Source organism: Antechinus flavipes, chromosome 3 (genome assembly GCF_016432865.1).
Source record: "Antechinus flavipes isolate AdamAnt ecotype Samford, QLD, Australia chromosome 3, AdamAnt_v2, whole genome shotgun sequence".
In the NCBI taxonomy this organism is placed as follows: domain Eukaryota; kingdom Metazoa; phylum Chordata; class Mammalia; order Dasyuromorphia; family Dasyuridae; genus Antechinus; species Antechinus flavipes.
In genome coordinates, this window is record NC_067400.1 from 133,746,529 (window position 1) to 133,769,688 (window position 23,160).

At 30.5% G+C, this 23,160-nt stretch overlaps 1 pseudogene; it reads left to right on the forward strand.

Annotated features, from left to right (window-relative positions):
- Window positions 1-517: 517 nt before the first annotated feature.
- Window positions 518-691, forward strand: LOC127558562 (uncharacterized; annotated as a pseudogene).
- Window positions 692-23,160: the final 22,469 nt, after the last annotated feature.

Consider the following 23,160-nt stretch of genomic DNA (forward strand, 5'->3'; position numbering starts at 1 on the left):
CAATTATGTAATAGCTGAGGTCATTAAGGGAATCTGACTTCAAGTAATAAAAATTTCTGGTTGACAAGAAGCCCAAAAATAAAATGAGATGTATAGTAATCAGAGAATGAAGTATTAAATGGCATAGCCATCTCAAAAGAACCGCTACAATTTTTTAAAAATCTTATTGTAGCATAATTTATAATATATTATCTATATCAAATTAAGGAAAAGAGAAATTCATCAAAGTGTGTTGAACACTGGAAAGGAAAGGAAATAAAATATATTTAGGTTTTTAAATGTAATTGTTTCATTATTTTTACTACAAATAACAAGATCTACTCTAATAAACTATTGTAAGATTTTGGTCTCAAAGAGAATTGTTATTCTTCCTTTATTGGAAAATGCTTAAATCACAGATCTCTACCATGAGTTATGTATCTCTTGCCTCAAGACTCACTTAGGATCAGAAAGACTCATAACCAGAAAGAGACTAACTAACTCCTTGTCTTTTTTTTTTTCTTCAAAAAAAATTTATGTACTTACCTGACAAGGATACTTCCATGATCATGAAACCATAATCCATGATTTCCTTAGGGCAAGGCTTATCCATTGTACTCCGGATAGGCTGACTCCTGAGATTTCCCCAGATGTGGGGAAACTCTACTTCATCATTTGTGATAGTGGGGAACTGTGTTAGTGCTCTCCTCTGTTTCTGACATTCAAAGAAAAAAAAACAAATTTATGAATAGAAAACATAAATGGATGATAGTGCAGAGCACAGGTCTTATAGCCTAAGATATGAGACTCAATAATTGTTCTAAAAAACCTCAACATTTTTGCTTCTCAATTTCTTTGTCAACAAAAAGGAAGGAACAAATTCAGGATTCTCCCACACGATTCTTCTATACACCCAATGAAATCTCATGAAGATTTTCAGACAAAGGGAATTAAAGATGCAATAATAAGAAACTTGATATTATGAATTGCATCTTTAAAATTTGAAGTCAATAGTTATTCTCAGGAATACAATGATCCAACACAACTCTAAATGACTTATGAAGAAAAGTGATATTCATCTCCAGAGAAAGAATTGATGGGGTCTGAATACAGATCTAAGCATACTTTTTCATGTTTTATTAATTTATTTTTAACACATATTGCTTTATGAATCATGATGGAAGAGGAAAATTAGAATAAAAGAGGAAAACCATGGGAGAGGGAAAAAAAAAAAACAGAAAAAAAGAAGTTAACATAACATGTGTTGATTTACATTCAATTTCCATAGATCTTTTTCTGGATGCAGATGGCATTTTCTATCCAAAAGTCTATTGAGATTGCCATGGATCCCTGAATCACTGAGAAGAGACAAGTCTTTCATAGTTTATCATTGCATATTCTTGCTGTTATTTGTACAATGTGTTCCTGGTTCTGCTTATTTTGCTCAGCAACAGTTCATGTAAATCTTTCCAGATCTTTCTAAAATCAGCTTGTTCATCATTTTTTATATAACAATAATATTCCATTACCTTCATATATCACAACTTGTTCAGCCATTCCCCAATTGAATGGCATCTGTACATTTTTTCAATTCTTTGCTGCCACAAAAAGAGCTGCTACAGACATTTTTGCACATGTGAATCCTTTCCCCACCTTTATGATTTCCTTGAATTATAGACCCAGCAGCTTTATAGTCCTTTGGGCAAATTCAAATTGCTCTCCAGAATGACTGAATCATTGCACAATTCCACCAACAAAGGATTAGTGTCTTAGTTTTTCCACATCCCCTCCAACATTTACATATCTTTTGCCATCATCTTAGCCAAACTGAGAGGTATGAAGTGCTATCTCAAAGTTGTTTAAACTTGTATTTATCTAATCAATAGTGATTTAGGAATTCAAAATTTAAAAAACGGATCTTAAAACTTTTTAACAAGAATTTGGGTAGAAATATAATATTAAACTAATAAAAAATAAAATTAAAAATATAAACCATTGAAAGCATTGCAAGAGTAGAACATTGGGATTGGATGTGACAAGAATATAATGCAGAGTTTCATTAAACCAAGATAACAATATCCGTATACTCAATATATTTCTTTTTACTAATTTAAATTTCATCTATCTGACATCTACTAAAGCTAATTACAGTTTTTTTTTTTTTCATGTGAGCAGAATGGAGGAAGTTATAGTTCATTCATTACCTATGTTCATTCATCCATTCATTCATATTTTATTAATCTATTTCATTCTCTTTTGTTATTTTCTTTCTTCTTTCCCTTCTCTTCTCTCTATACACAAAGGGTATCATATTTTAGTACTTGTAGGTATTTTGCCCAGAAGAATGGGAATTTTGATTGCTGAAAACTCCCAAGATACCTTGAGGTTTACAAACTAGATCTCTTTCTTTAATACCCGTACCTTAAACCAAATTGCTCTGGTTCTCATTAATTGGCCAACAATTGACAGTCCAAACCCCCAACTGACCATTGTTGGACTTTGATACCTCAGAATGATTATAAATAGCAACTGTTTCTGTTTTTGGCCAAAAACACTCAGGTTCTTTTCCTTCCAGATAGATTTTTCTTTGACTAGGTGTTAGATAACTATCCTTTGCTGTGTTTCTTATCTAATTTTAAAGCCTGAATTTGCCTCAGTCAAACTGAGCCCTGGGAAAGACCTCAACTTAACAATGCCAAGGCCTCTGACTTCAACTAGGGTTAACTTCAATTGTCCTGATCTATATATTGCCACTGAACCCTATAGCTCTTTGGGAGAACATGAGACCAGTGACTTTGCACATACTTCCTTCTTTTAAATTCAATTCACTTGTAAATCCATGGAATCATTTTCCTGATGTCATGATACTTTTTGAGAAGGAAGGATAAACAATAATATTCATTAATTCACACACACATTTATTAAGTTAGTTACTGTGGAGAAGGCATGAAAATAAGTATAGCCTTGCATAAATTTTTTTTAAAAATGGCTTATGTTATAGCAGCCCAAGTATTTTTTCCTACATTTTAAACTTAGCAGTTTGACTAGTGGACTATTTGTTCATATACCATTTGTCCTTCAGTTGTTATTACTCTGAATGTCCTCTTAGATGCCTTTCTAACTTAGAATTGCTGATTTCATGATCCTTTAAAATTTTATCAATTAACATTAAAAAAAAAATCTTCTATGACTTTTCATCCTACAAAGTTGCTTAAAGCTCTGTATGGTTAAGTGATCTGCCAAGTGTTGTACAGGTAATAAATATGCTTTAAAAGTTGTACTTCAGGAATTAAGTTAGTTGGGTAAAAGCAGAGTATTGCCTGAGCTCTTCCCCAGACTCCTGCAAATAATCTTTTAATGGCTCTAAACAAATTGTAGAATATCAGAATCCACAAAAAAAAAAAAAAAACAGAGAAAAACAATTTTCTAGGCCAAGACAACTTAGAAGGACTGAAGGAAAGTGTAAGAGTTGAGTGCTACAGTACATTGCAGTATGTACATACTGAGCCAAGTAGAACAGATCTCAGAAAATCAGGAACACGTCTCAGGATGACTGATTCAGTAACAGCTGTCATGGTTTCCAGACTTCTCAGCCCCCAGACAGACTGTAAGAGAAGGGCACAATGGATCAGAAGGAGATTTAAAGGGATCCTCTTCAAGCACCCAAGTCAGAACTCTGGGATGCATTCCCTATACTTAGATTTAACGCACAAACCTACACATTGGTCACAATGAGAGAAGAAGCCCTAGCACTGCAGATCTTGTGGCCACAAAGCAACATGAACCCTCGTAACAATTCCAGGATTGAAATGTATACTTGTGGTTACACATAAATCAGTACGAAAATAGTAAACACAACTCTCTTTAGAAGATCCCAACATAGAAGAGCCAAAAACTTAAAAGTGCCCTGAATTATCTCTGAGAGCTGTGTAGAAACCTTGAAACTTGGAACAGTGCCCTCTCCACTTATCTTAAAGTTAATGATCAAAAAATAAGCTGGAAAATGAGCCAACAACAGAAACAAATTCTGACTACAGAAAGGTATAGTGACAAGGAAGATCAAAATACACACTCAGAATAAGGCAATAAAGTTAAAATTCCTGCATCCAAAGCCTCAATGAAAAATCTGAATTTGTCCCAGGCCATAGAAGAGCTCAAAATAATTTTTAAAATCAAGTAAGAGAAGTAAAGAAAAAAAAAAAGGGAAGAGAAATAAGAGTGATACAAGAAAACCATGAAAAAAGAGTCAACAGCTTTATAAAGGAGATGAAAAAATAAAGAAAACAATGCCTTAAAAATAAGCAAAAATTATAAAAGGATAAAAATTCGAATGGAGAAAAGAATGTTTTGAAAAACAGAATTGGTCAAATAGGGGAAAATACACAAAAATGAACTGAAGAAAAGAACTCCTTAAAAAATCAGATTGGGAGGCAGCTAGGTGACACAGTGGAGAGAGCACCAGTGCTGAAGTCAAGAGGACCCGAGTTCAAATATGGTCTCAGACACTTCCTAGCTGTGTGTAACCCTGGACAAGTCACTTAACCTCAACTGCCTCAGCAAAAAAAAAAAAAAAAAAAAAAAAAAATTCAAATTGGAAGGGCAGCTAGATGGTGTAGTGGATAGAACATTTGCCCTGAAGTGAAGAGGAAATGAGCTCAAATCCAGATCTCACACAATTAAGACTTACTAGCTATGTGACCCTAAGCAAGTCACCTAACCCTGATTGCCTTGCCAAAAATAATAAGAAGAAGAATAACAACCAAAAACACAATTGGATAAAAATTAAAAGAGGTACAAAAGCTCATTGTGGAAAATAATTCTTTAAAAATTAGAATTGGGCAAGTGGAAACTAATGAATTCTTGAGACACTAAAAATGTCAAACAAAATCAAAAGGATGAAACAAATTAAATAAAATGTAAAATAGCTCATTTGAAAAACAACTGCCCGAGAAAATAGATCAAGAAGAGGTAATTTAAGAATTATTGTGCTATATGAAAATCATGATCATAAGAAATTATCAAGGAAAACTACCCTGATATTCTAGAATTGGAGAGCTAAATAAAAAATGAAAGAAGCTATTGATTACTACCTGAAAGAGATGCTGAAATGAAAATACCATGGAATACTATAGACAAGTTCTGAAGCTCCCAGAGCAAGGAGAAAATACTGCAAGCAAGCAAAAAAATTTATACAAATATCATAAGCCACATTCAGGACAACACAAGATTTAGTAGTTTCTACATTAAAGAATCAGAAGGGTTGGAATATGCTATTCCAGAGGACAAAAGAACTGGGATTGCAAGTTAAAGTCACTTACCCAGAAAAACTGAATATAATGTGAATATTTAGTGAGATACAAGGCTTTCAAGCATTCTTAATGAAAAAAAAAGAGCTAAATGGAAAATTTTATTTTCAGATATGAAACTCAAAAGAAGCATAAAAAAGGTAACCGGGGAAGAAAAATCAAAAGGGATTTGATGAGGTTTAACTCTTCATATTTTTACATGAGGAAATGATATTTATTACTTCTAAAATCTTTCTCATTAAAATTTGAAGCAGTATATATAGATAGAAAGCAGAGATATGAATGGAATAGGATATGATAATTATCTAAAAAAATAGGGGAAAAGAAAGTAGAATATACTGGAAGAAGGGAAAAAAGAAATGATCTGACCTAAAAGAAGCCTGAAGGAGATTTTAAGGTGGAGGAGAAAATGGGGGAAATGTTGTGGGAAATACAAAAACCTTACTCATCAGAACTGGCTCAAGGAGAGAATAACATACAGACCTGACAGTGTAAATATCTATCATACAATACAAGAAATTATGAAAGAACAAGGATAAAAGAAGAGGGGAGTAGCTGATAAAGGGGAGGGCAATTTGAAAAAGGTAAAAGTCAGAAGCAAAACTTTTTTTTTTTGAAAATGAACAGGTAAAAAAACAGAAAAGATAAACAGATAAAAATAGAATAGAGGGAAATACATAATTGGTCATCATTACTATGAAAAAATTATAATGAGTTTTTATAATAAAGACTATTTCTCAAACATTTTAAAAATGGGGTCAAATTTTCAGAAATGAGTAATTCCTCATAAATAAATAAATACTTGATAAATTGTAAAAGGATAAGAAAAGACAATTTGTATACAAAGTCCTCAAAGTTCTTTATTGTCATTTTTAAAAAATGCTCTAAATCACTATAAATAGGAAAAATTAAAATTAAAACAACTTGGATTTGCTACCTCACCCCTGTCAAATTGACAAACATGACAGGAAAAATGTTAGCAAATGTAAGAGGGCATATGGGTAAATAAAAACCCTCATGTACTATTGGTAAAGTTGTATACTGATTCAACCATTCTGGAAAACATTTTGAAACTATGCCCAAAGTACTGTAAAAGTAAACATACCTTTTTACCAACCAATGCCACTAGTAGATATGTCCAAGAGATTAAAAAAAGGGAAAAGGACATTTGTGTACAAAAAATTTATTTGTAGCAGTTCTTTTCTGAGAGCAAAGAATCAGAAATTGAGGAGAATTGGAGAATGGCTGAGAAAACTGTGATATGTGATTATGATAGAATATTATTGTTCTATGATGAGCAGGATGCTCTCAGATAATCCTGAAAAGACTAACATGAGCTAATGCAAAGTGCAATGAACTGTTTACAAAGAAACAACAATTTTGTAAGATGATCAACTGTGAATGACTTAGCTATTCTCAGCAATATAATGATCCAAGACAATGATGAAAGATATTTAATAAAAAATAGTATCCATCACCAGAGAAAGAACTGAAATTATCTGAATACAGAATGAATCATACACTTTATTTTCCTTGAAGTTTTTTTTTTTCCCCCTAAGGGTGTACTGTTACCTTTCACAATATGACTATTGTGGAAATATTTTACATGATTACACATAGATGATCAACATAGAATTATTTGCCTTCAGAATGAAGAGGTAGGGAAAAGGAATAAGAGAGAGGATTTGGAACTCAAAGTTTTAAAAAATGAATGCCAAGAATTCTTTCTGCATATAACTGTGGAAAATGAAATGCTAAAAAAAAAAAAAAAAAAAAAAAGACAAAAGAAAAAAAAATAATGATCAGAATGCTCTCAGAAAATCATGGAAAGACTTACATGAATTGATGTAAAGTGAAATGAGCAGAACCCGACAAATATCATATGCAACAACAGCAATGTTGTTAGGTGATTAATTCTGAATGACAGTTATTGTCACCATTACAATAAACCAAGGAAATTCTTTTGGACTTATGAGGAAAACTGTTGTCCATCTCTAGAAAAAGAACTGGTAGCTACTGAATGCATATCAAAGATACTTTTCTTTTACTTTCTTTTTCCCTCTTTTCTTTCTTTTCCTTTTTTTTTTTTTTGGCCTGTTTTATTTCAGAGAATGACTTACATGAATAATGTATTTTTCATAACTACACATGTTATTTCTGTCAAATTGCTTCTCTTCTAAATGTGTGGTTAGGAAGGGCAGAAAAGAATTTGGAACTCAAAATTTTGGGGAAAAGAATATTAAAATTGTTTTTACATGTAATTGAGGAAAACTAAAATATAAAATATTTTTTAAAAGCCATAGAACATCAAGCAAGGTTTTTCTGATACACAGGCTAATTTTCTCTCTATTTAAACTGAACCTTTCATGTTTTTAACTAGTATACTGCTTCCTATCTCTTAAGAGTCCTTTGCATAATTGCTTACATATTCAATTGTTTTTAAAATTTATATTATTACCAATGAATTTCTGTCGAGACAAAATTTTGAAGAGAAGTCTCATTTGTCTTGACTTGAGAGACTGGGGTCAAATGTAATGAGTCAATGAGGAGACTCAAGAAATTAATTATTTTGAATTATGATTATGTGACCTACTGTTTGTTAATACATTCAATGTATTGTCTGTGAAAATGATACATTAATTTCAAATAGATTAGAATCTTAATATAAAATAGAACTATATGACTTTTATGGCCTACATTATTTGTAATTTTATGCATGTAGATCAGTGCATTTATAGAAATCATCTTTAATCTTGACATTCAAAACTTTTATGAAGAACAACAATGACCAAAAAAAGTAACAATTTACTCTTAATTTTAAAAAAAATTATGATAGGCTTCATTCTGATGATTAATGTTTTTTGAAATAAATGCTCAGATGTGGTAAAATGCTTAGAATGCAACTAAGGTTACAAATAGACTGTCATTGATTAGATAAAATGAACTATGTAGAATGTTCTCAATATGGTACCAGCTTAATTAATTTATCCAAATTATTAAAAAATAAATAATTATATTTTGCACTTTATTTAAAATCATATTCATTGAATAGGATAAACATTAATGAATGAAAGAAAATATGAATGAAAAGAAAATATGAACCTTCATTGTATAGAGAAAAAAAAATTATTCCTTTTGTTAAAGCCTGTCTAGTGAACTAGACAAAGATATAACATATATGACAGTAAAAAATAAATAAAAGTGTTAAGGATTAGTGAAGAAAACTTTAAATTTATATAATATACTTAAAAACTGTTTTTAAAAAGCAAGATTAAGGTAAAACACTGACAAATAAAATGGACAGTTTATATAGATAAATGATAAAAAAAGCATTAATGTAAGCTAGAAGAAAGGATATCATTATTTTTTATTTATCTGAAAAATACATATCAACTAAAGGGAATTCACAAGACTTCCAGATTGCTTTGCTTACAATCTAATTTTTCTGATTCTATATTTCAACAAAGAGATTATAGGATACATTTATCTGATCAAAACAAAATAGAGATTCTATAGGAATCAGAAAAAGTCACTTTCAATAATAGCTACATTAGCTAGAAGAGAACTAGTCAAGGTTATATTTGATTTTCCTTTAATAAAAAAAATTGCTTTCTCAATATGTTTACAAACAAAAATTTTTAACCTATAAAAATTAATAGTTCATCTTTTACTAATAGTTCATTAACTGAATGATCTCTTTGTGAATAAGCATATATTCTAGAGGAGAACGCTGAGACACATCTAAAGAAAAGGGTTATAAAAATAAAATTATATATGAGATTCCCCCCCCAAAAAAAGAAGTAGAACAAATTAGGGAAATAATGTTCATGAATATCTGGTAATATGACATTCATAAAATTAATTATCTCACTAAGTGACAGGTGATTTATGTATTCTATGAGACTCTTAAAAGAAATAGAATGTGCTTTTCCTAATTCTCCTATACTCTTATAACACTCTTCCCCAGACCCTGCAGACAGGCATCATCTAGAAATACTAATAATAAACCTTTTACTAATAATTTATAAAAATTATTTTCTTTTAAAAAGAAAGGACATATATAAGGAAGGGAAGGAGGCTAGAGAAATAAATAGAAAGTAATTTGAGAAAACCAAACAATATTGAAAAAAATCTGACATATTCAATATTTCAAAGTTATGAACTTCCTTTCTCTTCAAACAAATATAGGGAAATTTCTTATTTTAAGTCTTCTTTGTGGCCAAGCTTACACTTTATAATTAGGCACAACTAACTTTTTGTGTGTGTGGAGATACATACACATATAAATATATCAGATATGTCTATAAATATAGACAGATATTGGCCATTGAGGATTAAAAAAAAAAGAAAAACAAATATTGATAACAAAATATATATTTAAATGAGAAAAAATCCCATGTTGTTCAAAAACATATGTGTGCCTAATTTTGTTTTTTCAAACCCTTGTCTCTTTGGTATGTTTTTGTGACATAAGAAACCACAAATTTATTTGTGATTTTTGTGGTTTTCTCTGAATGGTTCCAGAGAAAATTAGAAGAATTCCTTTGAATTGATACATATTAAAATAGGCAGAACAAAAAGGACAATTTGTGCTACAAAATATTTTCAAAATGGACAAATATGAAACTTAAATCTGCTTACTGTATTAGTTCTATTTACTTTATTGCCATTATTATTTATGTACTTTTCTGGGTCTTGTTCTCTTTCCTTAGTATCAGTATTCTCAAGCTTCTGTGTATTTATCATTCAACTGAGACTTACAATATAGTAATATCCCATTACATTGATACTGTTTATTCATTCCTCCAATTGATTATTGTTTCACTTTTTTATAGTTCTTTGTAACTACAAAAAGTGGTGCTAAAATATTTTGGCTTATGGGATATTTTTTCATTAGTAGTCACCTTTGTTAATGTATCCACAATGCATCTTTGGGTTACAGATTGTGCTGATTTATTTATATAATTCCACATTCCTTTACCAGAATTCATAGTACCACCAATAATGAATTGGTGTAGTTATCTTTCTACATTTCGTAATGTTTTGTCTATCCATTAATGATTATTCTTATCTTTTTATCTTTGGCAATATGCAGGGTATCGGATGAAATCTTAGGCATGTTCTTATTTTCATTTCTCTTGTAGTCTTGAATATTCTCTCATATCATTACTATATTGCAGTTTTAATTTTGAGATATGTTGGTTCATTTTCTTTGACCACTTCTTAATTACAAAATAACTTTTGATTATGTTTATCAATAAAAATTTCATATAATATGCCTTTATCAGCAATATTCATATGTAAAATGTTTCCTCCTTAATTTAGAGTATTTATTTCTGCAAAGTAAATTAATTCATAAAAATTCATAAATCAACAATAAGGACAAATAAGGACATTTATTAGAAGACAATAATGTACCAAATAGTGTGATACCAGTTGAGAATATAAAGACAAAAATGAGACAGTCTCTGCCCTCAAGAAACTAACAAATCTATAGAGAAAAATAATGTATATGTACATATATAAGTATATTTATATATATATATATAGAAAAGTTAATGCAAAATACATACTTAGAAAAACAAAACATTTTTACATAAGTAGAAAAAAACATTGATAAATAGGAACATCAAGAAAAGCATCTCTTTTAATATGTTGCTTGAACTCCACTTTGAAGAGGTTAGACATACTAGAAAACTCAGTTGAATTTAAATAATGCTCCACAGAACACAGTTGGGACACAAGTATTGAAGATTAAAAATGTCAAACACAAGAAGGCTTTATACAGCACTTGAATAACTATAATTAAACAATAACAAAAATTTATATAACTTTAATATTCATAAAGGGCTTTGTAATCTAAAATTTTACTACTCATAATAATTCAGTTATCTGCATGAATACAGATGAGGGTGTGGGTGTGGATGTACGTGTATGTGTATGTGTCATCCCATTTTTAAGTTAAAAAAAAAGAGACAAGAGTGTCAATTAATTTCTTAAAGTTAAAAACCTAGTAAATAAATGTCCAATTTTTCTGAGCAGTTTTCCTGGAAAATATATATATATATATATATATATATATATATATATATATATATATATGGAATATAATACATAGTACATATGTGAAATCAGTCTTAAAAAGGTACATTGTAAAGGAGTTGAATGTAGAGGTACAAAGAAATATCTGAAAATTCTTGATTAGGGATGAGAGGAGTGAAATGGTCTTTCAAACCTGGACCATAAGAAGTATAATTTGGCAGCTGGTTAGATAATGAAATTGAGAAGGAAAGTGATGGGATGAATGGAAATAAATTAGGTTGCTATAGTATTAGGAAATGTTTAAAAAGGATCTAGATTAGGTAAATAGATGTTTTAGAGGAATGTTCTATAAGACTTGGTGACTAATTTTATGTCTGGGGGTAAAGTAAAAAATCATGGATAATCTTGTGATCATATACTGGGGTGATTTTAATGATGAATAAATTAAGAAGAGAATGTAATTGATTGGCAAAAGTTACACAATCTCCTAAACATATATCTCCTAAATTCCAATTCCAAAAATAAATACATTTAGCACATTAAATGATATAATATAAAAGAAATGATAAAATATAATTAAATATAACATGTAGTATATATTATTATATTTCCACCTAGAAAAACCCTATAAAACAGAAAAAAAAATTTATGATGTATTTTGGTTAGAAAAAGAACTTCAAAACACCAAAAGTTATTTATGTCTAACACAATACCTCTTACTTTATTATATTATACATTAGACAATTCCAAACCTACTCTTATACCACAGTAATTATATTAAATATACATATATATAATAAACATTGGCTTAATTTAAAAATAGTAAATTTATCATTTTGATTGCCCTCATTAGAATGCTTATAACTTAGAAATATTTTTGGAGAAATTTCTACAAAACAATCATTACGAGAAGTCCACAAAAGATCTATAAATACTTCTCTGTTGGGAAATACTTAATCTCCTAGTCAAATATAAAGTAATGAAATCAGTGGTAGCACAGAATAACAACTACAAAATATATAGAAGAGGGTAATAGCACACAGGAGTATTATCTCACACACTGATAAAGAACAATGAAAAGGAAAAGCAAATTTTTAGCATTCTTCGACTTAAACCCAAATAAGTAGAGCATTCTAATAGTATTTGTATGTGAAATTAAGAGGACAAAGATGAAAAGTAGAACATATTCATTAGTTCATGTAATATTTTTATCTTTGATGTCAGTGGAGCTATTATTTTGGAGCTTCTCATACTTCAGTTTCTGATGGGATAAAGAAATGGCTGTCTTTATAAAGAAAATATAGAGAGGATGAATTGAATCATACCAGAATATACATGGAAGAAATCCAATGTAATGGGGATGCAATTTTACTACACTGATTTATTGATTTTCAATAGTTAAGGTTTACTTATCAGTAATCATGAGATTTTTGGTTTTCCTCTATCATTTACATAAAGAAGTAATTTTTTTTTAGCCTGATAAACACATTTAATTTGTTGTTGTTGTTGGTTTAGTTTTAGTTGATTTGTTGATTTTGTTTTTGTGTAATTTGGGAGGGGCTTGAATCTTTTTTGTTCTTTCATTCTGAGTCCTTATAACAATCTGACATTTTTTTTCTTCACAAAATACAACTATATTTAGAATTTAATAAATTATTTTACACACTTAATATATAGTTTGAAAATTTGCTAGAGTAGAATTTTGCTTGAGAGTAGAAAATACTATTTTATTCAAGCAAATTATTGCTTATTAGTATAAAGCTAAGCATAAACATGAAGAAATATGTTCCCCAAAGGCACATGTGACTTTTATAGACCATATTCAGTAAAATGTCTGAATGAAAGGATTCATTATATAGTTGAAAATGCAGTTTTCCTTCTCCTGATTGTTCTAATAAGATCCAAAGCCATCAGGAAATAAGGCTAAAAACTCATACAGGGAAAAAATTGAATAAATGAAAAATATTTATTGTCTAAACTAGATTACATTCCATTTTCCCTCACCAGTTTTACTTAGTTTTAACTCCATAGAGCACTATGTCTCCCACTGGATAACCATATCATTAAAATATCATCATGTTTAAGGACTCTCCCTCTTTTTATTTATTTATTTGTTTGTTTGTTTATTATTATTATTATTGTTTTTTTTTAATTTTTTGCTGAGGCAATTAGGACTAAGTAATTTGCCCAAGGTTACATAGCCAGGAAGTGTTAAGTTTTTCAAGTCAGATTTGAACTCAGGTCCTCCTGACTTCAGGGCTGATGCTCTAGCCACTACACCAACTAGCTGCCTCTAAAGACGCATTTAAAAAAATAATAATATTCAATATTCTCAATCCCCTTAGTTATCTCTTTTCTTATTTGTTGAGGAAAGAACAATAAATTCTTCATATTTTTTTTTTCTTTTGGAGAAAGCTCAGACCTTCTAAAGTTCTGATGTAACTCCATTTTTCATCAGTATGTTTCCTTGATTTCAACTTCATGGAATAAAATACCTCCTATTATCACACCAATTCTTGTTTTGTTTTGTTATTTAATCTTTCTTTTGTATTTTTATTTCCCCATTAGAATATATGATCTTTGAAAACAGGGGCTGTCTTCTTTTCTTATGTGTATTTCCATCACAACATAGTGCCTCTACTAAGTACATATACTCTGCATTTAATTAAAAATGTTGATTTGAAATTGAATTGAACTACATTTAATTATAAAAGGAAAATAATTAATTCATCTGATGAATTCTTTTAGTAGAAATAAGAATCTAGAACAGAAACAAGAGTTGATGGATTTGTTTTTAAAGCTATACAGTGTCTTTAATGATCCTGAACTAATGTTTAATGTCAAAATATATTTTACAGCAATATTTTTCTGATGTTGCTATGAATCATGACTTAATATGACTTTAAATCATGATATATTATAATCGGCAAAGAATAAAAGTTGTAGGCATCACTGAGAAGAGTAGAGACAAATAGTAGCCATAATTAGAATGTGAAATATAACTAATGGTCTGTACATAAGAGGAACTATAAAATGTGGTAGAAATATGTCAATGGGCCCAGATTGAGAAGATCCATTAAATCTTGAAGATAGATTTAATTGATTAACATCTATTTAATATGAAAGCATATGATGACTGAACTTTTGAATTCATTGGTATACTCCTGAGTGACAAAACTGCTATCATATCAACTCAATACATTCCCTGCAACTTTTAATATTACCTCATTGACCCAATTCGTGAGAGGTTAAAAGATTTTCCCAGAGTCTTGCAATCTATAAATGTTAAAGGTAAAACTTGAACACTTTATCTTTTATGCCATACTGCATCTAGATTTCATTCTAAATATAGTTATATTTATTGATCTGTGGATATTTCCAGATAACTAAGGAGAACAAATATTTTGGCTAACAATCCTACCTTTGAAAGCAGAGTTAATGAGAAATCATGAGTTTTCCTGTTTTGTTTTTCAGAATTTCTATTTGGTAGTATGATTAATAGGTGTCATATTTTCTTAAATTCAGTATTCTCAGTGCCTTTGTCCAGTCTTAAAAAGATATCCACTGTATCCACTGTACCCATTATTATATCCTCTCTGATAACTAAATCTTCAATTCTGACAATCCATTGAAATCTTTAAAAGTGATTGTCAGAATTGAAGATTTAGTGGATTTGAATGGACTTACAGGTAAAGCAGAGCTTCCTACATATAATATTTACATATGAAAGGAGAACTTTTATATATAACTATTAGAAACTTTAGAGACTCAGTAAAAATTACAACAGTAATTTCAGAAAAGTTAGAGGATACAACATATACCCACATAAATAATAAACATTTTTTCACATCCGCAGCACCTAGCAGCAAAAGGTGAATAGAGAAATTGCCTTCACAAAAGAAGTTAGAAATTTTGGAGGAGTATATACCAAACATTTAGTAAGAAATTCTATGAATCTAGTTGTAAAGCATTTGCAGAAATAAAAAGACAATAATTAGAAAAACTGATCATTGGTAGGCCAAATATAAATGATTGTGCCATATTATAACTTATTTATTCAGTGCTATATCAAAATAAGGAAAACATATTTTATAGAGCAATACATTCATATGAATGAACAATAGATCAGGAATCTCATTGGTACTTTTTATGTGGGAAAGAAGGTTGTCTGTCAGAATCAGATCTCAAACTGTACTAGCAATAATTGTTGAAATCATTTGGTACTTGATTTAGTACTGGACAAAAAATAAGGCAAATGGAATAATGTGGTAACATAACATACAGAAGATAACACACAGTAATATAGTGTTTGATGAAGCTAATTACCCATTAATGATTGAAGTATTTGCTATTTCACAAAAATGTTTTCAAATCAATGCATTACCTAGATTAAAAGGTTCACATGATAAACCAATTAGAGAAGGAAGGAAATTTTCCCTTTTAGATTTACTGATAGAGAAGGAATTCATGAATAAATGAGGAATAGAGATGATTACCCACAAAACAAAATGATTTTAATTATAATAAATTATAAAAAGAAAAAATGTGCAAGTGCATCTAATATAATTTTTAAAATATTAAAGAAACTGATAATTATAAATGAAACTATTTCTTCAATAAATTTTGCTGATGAAGATCTAAGATACAGAAGGAAGTAATTCAGATGTGTAGGAATAATTAGATATTTCTAATTGGTAAATAGTCACAGGGTATGAGCAGGTCAGTTGAAGAGAAAGAAAATCATGCTATCAATAATTGCATAGATACACATATGTATATGTATGTATGTATATAATCGTTCACCATCTCTCAAGTTCCTATTTTTTCAAAGAAAGAAAGATTAAAGGATAGGGTAAAAAAATTATTTAAATCTTACTAAGAAACAAAAAGCTGTGCAGGTTTAAAAAATCTTATATATTGTGAATTATAATCCCAATACAACAAAGCTTAGTCTATTCCATTGATTTTTCTTTTCAAAAGCCTTGTTTCTTTTGGCTATCCTAAGCTTAAAAGGATAATTTATACACATATATGTATGTATGTATGTATATATATATATATATATATATATATATATACACATATATAGTTTTATTGAATTTTAGCAAAACCTCTCAATAATAGAAAAAGTCTGTTATTTTAACTCAGTTTTTTTTTTTTTCCTGTGTAAGAATAAATACTGAAAGCACTGGGGGATGGGGGAGGAGGGAGGGAGGATGGTTAATCTTAAATTGAATTCTAATATGCTTGAGAATTTAGTAAAAGAAAGTACTTAACTTCAATCACTTATTTCAGTCCATCAGGTCTAAATAAAGTATATTGCAAGTTACTTGATAGAATTTTTCCCATATATTCTGGTTACTGAAATACTTATTAATGTAATTGCCTACCCTCTATCAATGACTGTTGAAAGATGTCACAAAACATAGAGTTGTCAAAAATGTAAGGTTGTGTAACAATGATGTTTTTAAAAGATTATAGGAGTGTAAGGATGGTATTTAAAAAAAAAAAAAAAAGAAGAAGAAGAAGAAATCCAGACTCTCTGAGCACCTGGCTAGTGAGTTTTTCTTTGGGTATTTGAAATATTCTGCAATTTATTAATTAGGAAACATTTTCCTCATCTAAAAAAAAAAAAAAGCCATCTAAAAAAAAGCCAGTATATCTTTTTAAAGAATAGGTTATATTGGATAAACTGCTATTTTTATAAATTTAGTTCTTTTAATTAGATCAATCAAAAGAAAAAGATAGATGCCATATATCACAGATGAATCAGTCATATTTATATTATGTAGGTGTATAGCACATATATGTAATAGGACATATTGTAGAGGGCTGGAACTCTGGAAAGGTATACTTAAATCAAGGACAGCAGCACCTGCTCAGTGTGATTGATAGGATAATGGTTTTCTAGTTAAACATGTACTTAATGTGATGGTGATGTAATAGCACATGCTCAATAGCCGTAGTGATGTAATTGGACTGAGGTATTTAAGGGCTGAGAGGACTGGAATGGGAAGCCTCAGCCACAGACACAGAGAAGACTCAAAACTCCAGATTCCATCTTTGACCATCCTCTTGGTGGCTCTTCTGCCTCTTGCTCTCCTCCACTAAGATCAAGACTGGGTCAGACTGTGACAGACATAGACTGTGAAGAAGAAAATAAAGACTTTACACTCTGTTCCTCTCTATCCTCATGGTGACTATCCTGCTGAGACCAAGGCCTGTCCAGAGGTCCTCCAGAAAGGTAGCCTGGACATAACTCTCTCTCTCTCTCTCTCTGTCTGTCTCTCTCTCTCTCTCTGTCTGTCTGTCTGTCTCTCTCTCTCTCTCTCTCTCTCTCTCTCTCTCTCTATATATATATATATATATATATATATATATATATGTATATGTAATATCATACCTATATGTGTGTGTTTTATGCATACAAATGAGATAAATGACATATCTGTCCCACCCATCCTTGACACTCTTCCTAATCCTTCTTTAGAATAGAATTCTTTAGCTTACTTTTAATTTTCTTGGCTATTCTTACATATTTGCTCTCCAGGTAAACATTTTTGTTCTATTCCTCAGTGTTCATTCTATGAACTCTATATGCTGAGAAATGAATGGAATATCCTAGTGTTCATTATTTTTCAATCCCTACTTTCTTTTTCCAGATCTTGTTTCTCTTTATTTCAGTTATATAATGCACTTATGTTATAGATACATATCTATTTTTATATGGATAGAAATGTCTATATCTTAAATATAATAATTTATCTTTATGTCTCTCTATCATGTGCCTTTCACTTACCTATCTATGATTGAAACAATCATACCTATTTTTCTCTATATATTTGGCCTCCACTATAGAAAATAAATTCCTTAAATTAGTCTTTGTTTTGGTTTTGTCTTTGAATGCTGAGCATGGAACATGATATCTTATCTAAAAAGCATATTCAAGACATGAATAACTGGTTGTGTACTCACATAATTGTTTGAAATCTTTTATTATGCACTTTAATTTCTACCAATTCTAAATTTCTACAATTCTTTTATTTACCAACTGCATTGGATTAAGAAGAAAAGGTGATCAAAATGTTGAGAGGACTTAGGATTCTATTTCAGATCAAAAACAGATCACTGAAAATTAGACTTGCAAAAGGATCTTGAAGTTCATCTTGTCTTAGACCACTCTTAAAAAGGAATATTAAAGTTCTTTTCCTATGGCCACTTGTCTTACCAATAACCAATAAAATTCCAAGTTAGCTGAAAAAGTCTAATCTAAAGAAGAGCTGAAAAGAGTGCCAAGGATGGGTGGAAAAGTGATACTAAAATCAAATGGATGGAGGCATCCTTAAACTACAGCTGGTGGGCCAGATGCAGCAGCTGAGGACATTTACCCCCCTCACCCAGGGCTATGAAGTTTCTTTATTTAAAGGCCCACAAAACAAAGTTTTTGTTTTTACTATAGTCTGGCCTTCCAACAGTCTGAGGGACAGTGAACTGGGCCCCTATTTAAAAAGTTTGAGGACCTCTGGAATGACTCACCTTTTATACAATTTATATTACTTTTATGAAAAAACAACAGTCTTAGGCCTAGAACAGTGCAAATTTTATTGGTTATTTTCAGTTGTCAAGTATAAGGAGCAAGGAAGCATTGCTCTCTCTTTGAGATGTGTCATGGACCCTGTACACCACATCAGCTGGTAAGGTGGGCCCATGGAAGTAAAAAAGGGCTTGGCCTCTGAGGCAGGAGATTGTGTCTAGTAGGCGTTAAAGGAACTGTTATAGGTTTCTTGAGATGGCAAGGGGCGTGTCCTCATGCTAGATCATCTCCTGGGATGCAGAACTAACTCCAGAAGCCTCCCTTCTGAGGGCTCCACCTACACAATTCTGAGTAGGCTGGACACAGGCAATTCTAGAAGAGAATCAGCTAAGCAGAGCTTCTTGTACTCCTGCTACCCCCACTGAGAGGATGACTGAATAAAGACAGAGTGTCTCCTGGTCGGTCTGTCTCTGTGTTGTTCAGGTTGGTGCCCGAAGACAGGTTTAATTAGCCCTAGCAGTACCATCGATGGGTGGGCAGAGAGAATAGCTTAAAGAGGATACTACTAGGTTAGAATAGCGTTAAGGGATGCTGCAGTCAAGAACATAGTTTGATCTCCAGTTTAAAATTTCTGTTCTATCACTCATTGATGGCTCTAAAACTTCTATATGCTGAGAAAGGAATAAAATAACCTATTTTCAATTTATCTTCAATGTCTGCTACTCCTACTTCAAAAAATTAAGATTTTAAAAAATTGAGCAGGACATTTTATTAGGTATTCTATTGTATAAAAAAATAAGAAATTTCTACAATATCTTAAAGTTTGCAAAGCAATTTATATATGCTATTTAACCCCTATCACAGTCCTGATGAGGTTCTAATGGCCTATCTTATTATCTCTATTTTGGGTAATGAAGATAAAGACATTTAAGGGACTTACCCAAAACCACGTAGTAAATAACAGAAGCAAGTTTCAGACACAGAGCTCTTCTGACTAAAAGATGGTATCAAAATATATACCTGCAAAATAGGCTAATCATATGGCAAGAGAGACAAACAATAGACCATCTATGTCATTAATCAATATCATCAGAATGTCTGTAAAACTAAGAACATAATAAGTTGAACCCCTGTCCTAAACTTTTCATGTCTTATAGGATGAGTTGGCATTAATAAATTATCTTTGTCATCAATGGATACAATGATACTATTGATAAGGTTACAATTATAAGTATTTTTTATAACTTTTCTAGTTTTTATACATAATTCTTTACTTTCTAAGAGAGATTATAAGCTCTTTGAAGTCAGGGTTTATTTTTTTCCTGGTGTTTTTATTTCTAAATAGATACTAAAATAATTCAGGAAAAAAAAAGAATTGGTAAATTCTCACTAAATACTACCCAATGATAATAATTGGGAAGGAAAATGTCTATGGATGTCAGTCTTGATTCCCTTTTATCTCCTTTATATATTTAAATATTTATTAATAATTAATGTTTACCTAGTCAATAGCAAAAGAATTGAAAAAAACTGTATGAATGGTGAACCTTATAAGAAATGAAAAATAGAAGTTGTGTAAATATATGCTTCTGATATGTTTTCATACCAGTTATAATTTAATCAGATTTAGTTATTCTTATGTTTTTTGTTCTTTTGTTTGTTACTGTGGGTAGGCCTTAGCTGCTGACTCCTGATATAACACTGGCTGTCTCCATTATTTGCCCTTATATACACTTCCATTATCGACAGAATTTTTTTTTAATAACAATTAAAGACCATCTTCAATTTTCTTAATAATTTTCTTTTGTACTTTAAAAAAGTTTTCAAAGTGCTACTATTCCTTTACAACTATTAAGAAAAATGGGAAGTTTCAAATGCTTTATTTCTATTACATAACACAGAAATGAGAGTATAAATTTAGTTCTCTAATGTCTAGGCAAGAGTAAGAAATGAAGAATCATGACCACTTTTGAGTACTATATTTAAAGAAAGGGAATCACTATTCATGATTTGACTTATAAAATTTATCATTTCTAATCCATACAGTTTTCCATTTAGTATGCTAATGCATATCCTTTTTGAAATAGCAGTTTAGTACCAAGATAGCAGTTTTCTTAAATGCTAACTAATGCCTCAGGTTTGAAAAGATCTACACATCCTTAAAGTGGAAACAATCCAATAGACAAAAAAAAAAAAAAAAAATGAAAAAGAAAAAAAAAGAAAACGTTTATGTTAATGATATTTGAAATTCTCAGTCTTTAATCTTATCATATTCCAGAGCAAGAGTTTTAAGCAAAGAAGTAATGTGTCATCACTAGAATATATTTATTATTCTTTCAAATTAATATTTATTTTTCCAACAAAATACAAATTTACACATGTATTCCTCACATTGGGTCATTTATATTCACTGTTCTAATCCTGGAATAATTACATTTCCAAAAATTAGTCACATAAACCAAGCGGTTTTATTTGTGATAGTTTTAACATTTGTGAGGAAGAAGATTCCATAGGGCACCTTACTGAATATGACATCTATGAGCTACATGAATATTGTAGTCAATTGGATATACCATGCTGACGTTATATAAGCATAGACTTAATATGGAGATTAAGGAATTTTTTCTTATTACATAATTACACAGGAAACTACTAAAATATATGCTATTATAATAATACATATTAGACTTTATCCAAGTTAATTTAAGATTAATTACAAGTCAATCATATCTGGAGGTGAAGCCACTGTACACAAAGAAAATATTAGTAGAGCCATTCAATGATGTTACCATTAAGATACTTTCTTAAAATAACATTTGAATTAATGAGGCCTTAACATATATCCTTTCCTTCTCAATATATTTTTGAATCTACATTTAGGTTAATTTGATTAAAATAAAAATTGCTCTTGAAAGAAAAGAAAAAATCTGAGAATTTAGACATAGATCACAAATTTTATATTGAGTTATCTATTTATTTTCTAGAAAAAAAAAAACTATGAAAATGTAGTTCTCGTTTACCCACTTAAATAGTCTCTCTTGGATCTATTTTCTAGATCAGTTCTTTTTCTAATGAGATATTTTACATTTTAGTCTGTTTTTTCATTCTTTTTAATTTATTTGAATAATTCTTGATGTCTCATAGAGTCATTAACTTCCTTTGTCCCAACTTCAAAACACCACTTTGCACCTCTCAGATTGGTTAAGATGACAGTAAAAGATAAAGATAAATGTTGGCAGGTATGTGGGAAAAGTGGGATATGAATACATTGTTGGTGTATTTGGGAGAGCATTTTTCAAATAATTGTTTTTGAGCTCTTCCAGAATTTTTGGAGGCCTAGAATCAATTTATAATATTCTTTGAAATCTCAGATGTAGCTCTTTTGCTTTGTTGTCTTTTTCTGAATTTGTATTTTCATCTTCTATGTCAACATAGTCATTATCTATGTGAGACTCATTGTTCTTATCGTTATTTGTTCATTTTTTATTCTCTTTCTTGATTTCTAACTTTATACTAAATTTGAACTTTAGCCCCAGCGTGAAGGGGGAACTCTCCCAAATAGTCAAGATTTTTTTTTTCCTATTGCTGTTTTCAGAACTAATTCTATGGTCTGTAAGTTTTTATTTTTTCTAAAGTGATATGGTCTAAAGAAGGTGTGATCACTAGATCACAAGCATTCTTTTCCATCTGATATTAGTACCAGAGAACCTGCTCACCTGTGACCACATATTCTTGCACATTAGTCTTCTTTCTCAACTTGGAACTGTGACTTGAAACTCTATGTGGGCAATGTGCCTGTACCCAGTGCCAGCAGAACATCCTCTATAATCTTCCTCTAATAAACTTTCTAACTCCCAAACCTCCTAAGGTTTTAGAACTCTGAAAGCCCACTTCCATTTCAGTTGCTCACCACGTCTGTTGCTTGCTTACTTAGGCTAAACTGGGCTAAATTGTTAGATTAGATTCTACTCTAATCCCAGGGAAATAGATCTTTCCTGCCAAACTTTTAAGTTGTCTTGGGGTGGAAAATTGTTTTACCCTTTCATTTTCTTGGTTCTGTTCCAGAATTTAATTTGAGGTATTATGTTAAAGTTGTTTGGAGGAGAATGTGGAAGAGCTCAGGACAGTCCTTGGTTTACTCTGCCATCTTGGATCTACCCCCTACATTGTATTGTCTTTAACTGATGAGTTAAGATCCAGGCACTGTTCAAAGTTTTCCATCTCATTAAAATACCAAGTCATTTTAGTCCTAAGTCTTTATGTGGCAGGAAGTAATCGAGAAGTCAATCATGTTTAACC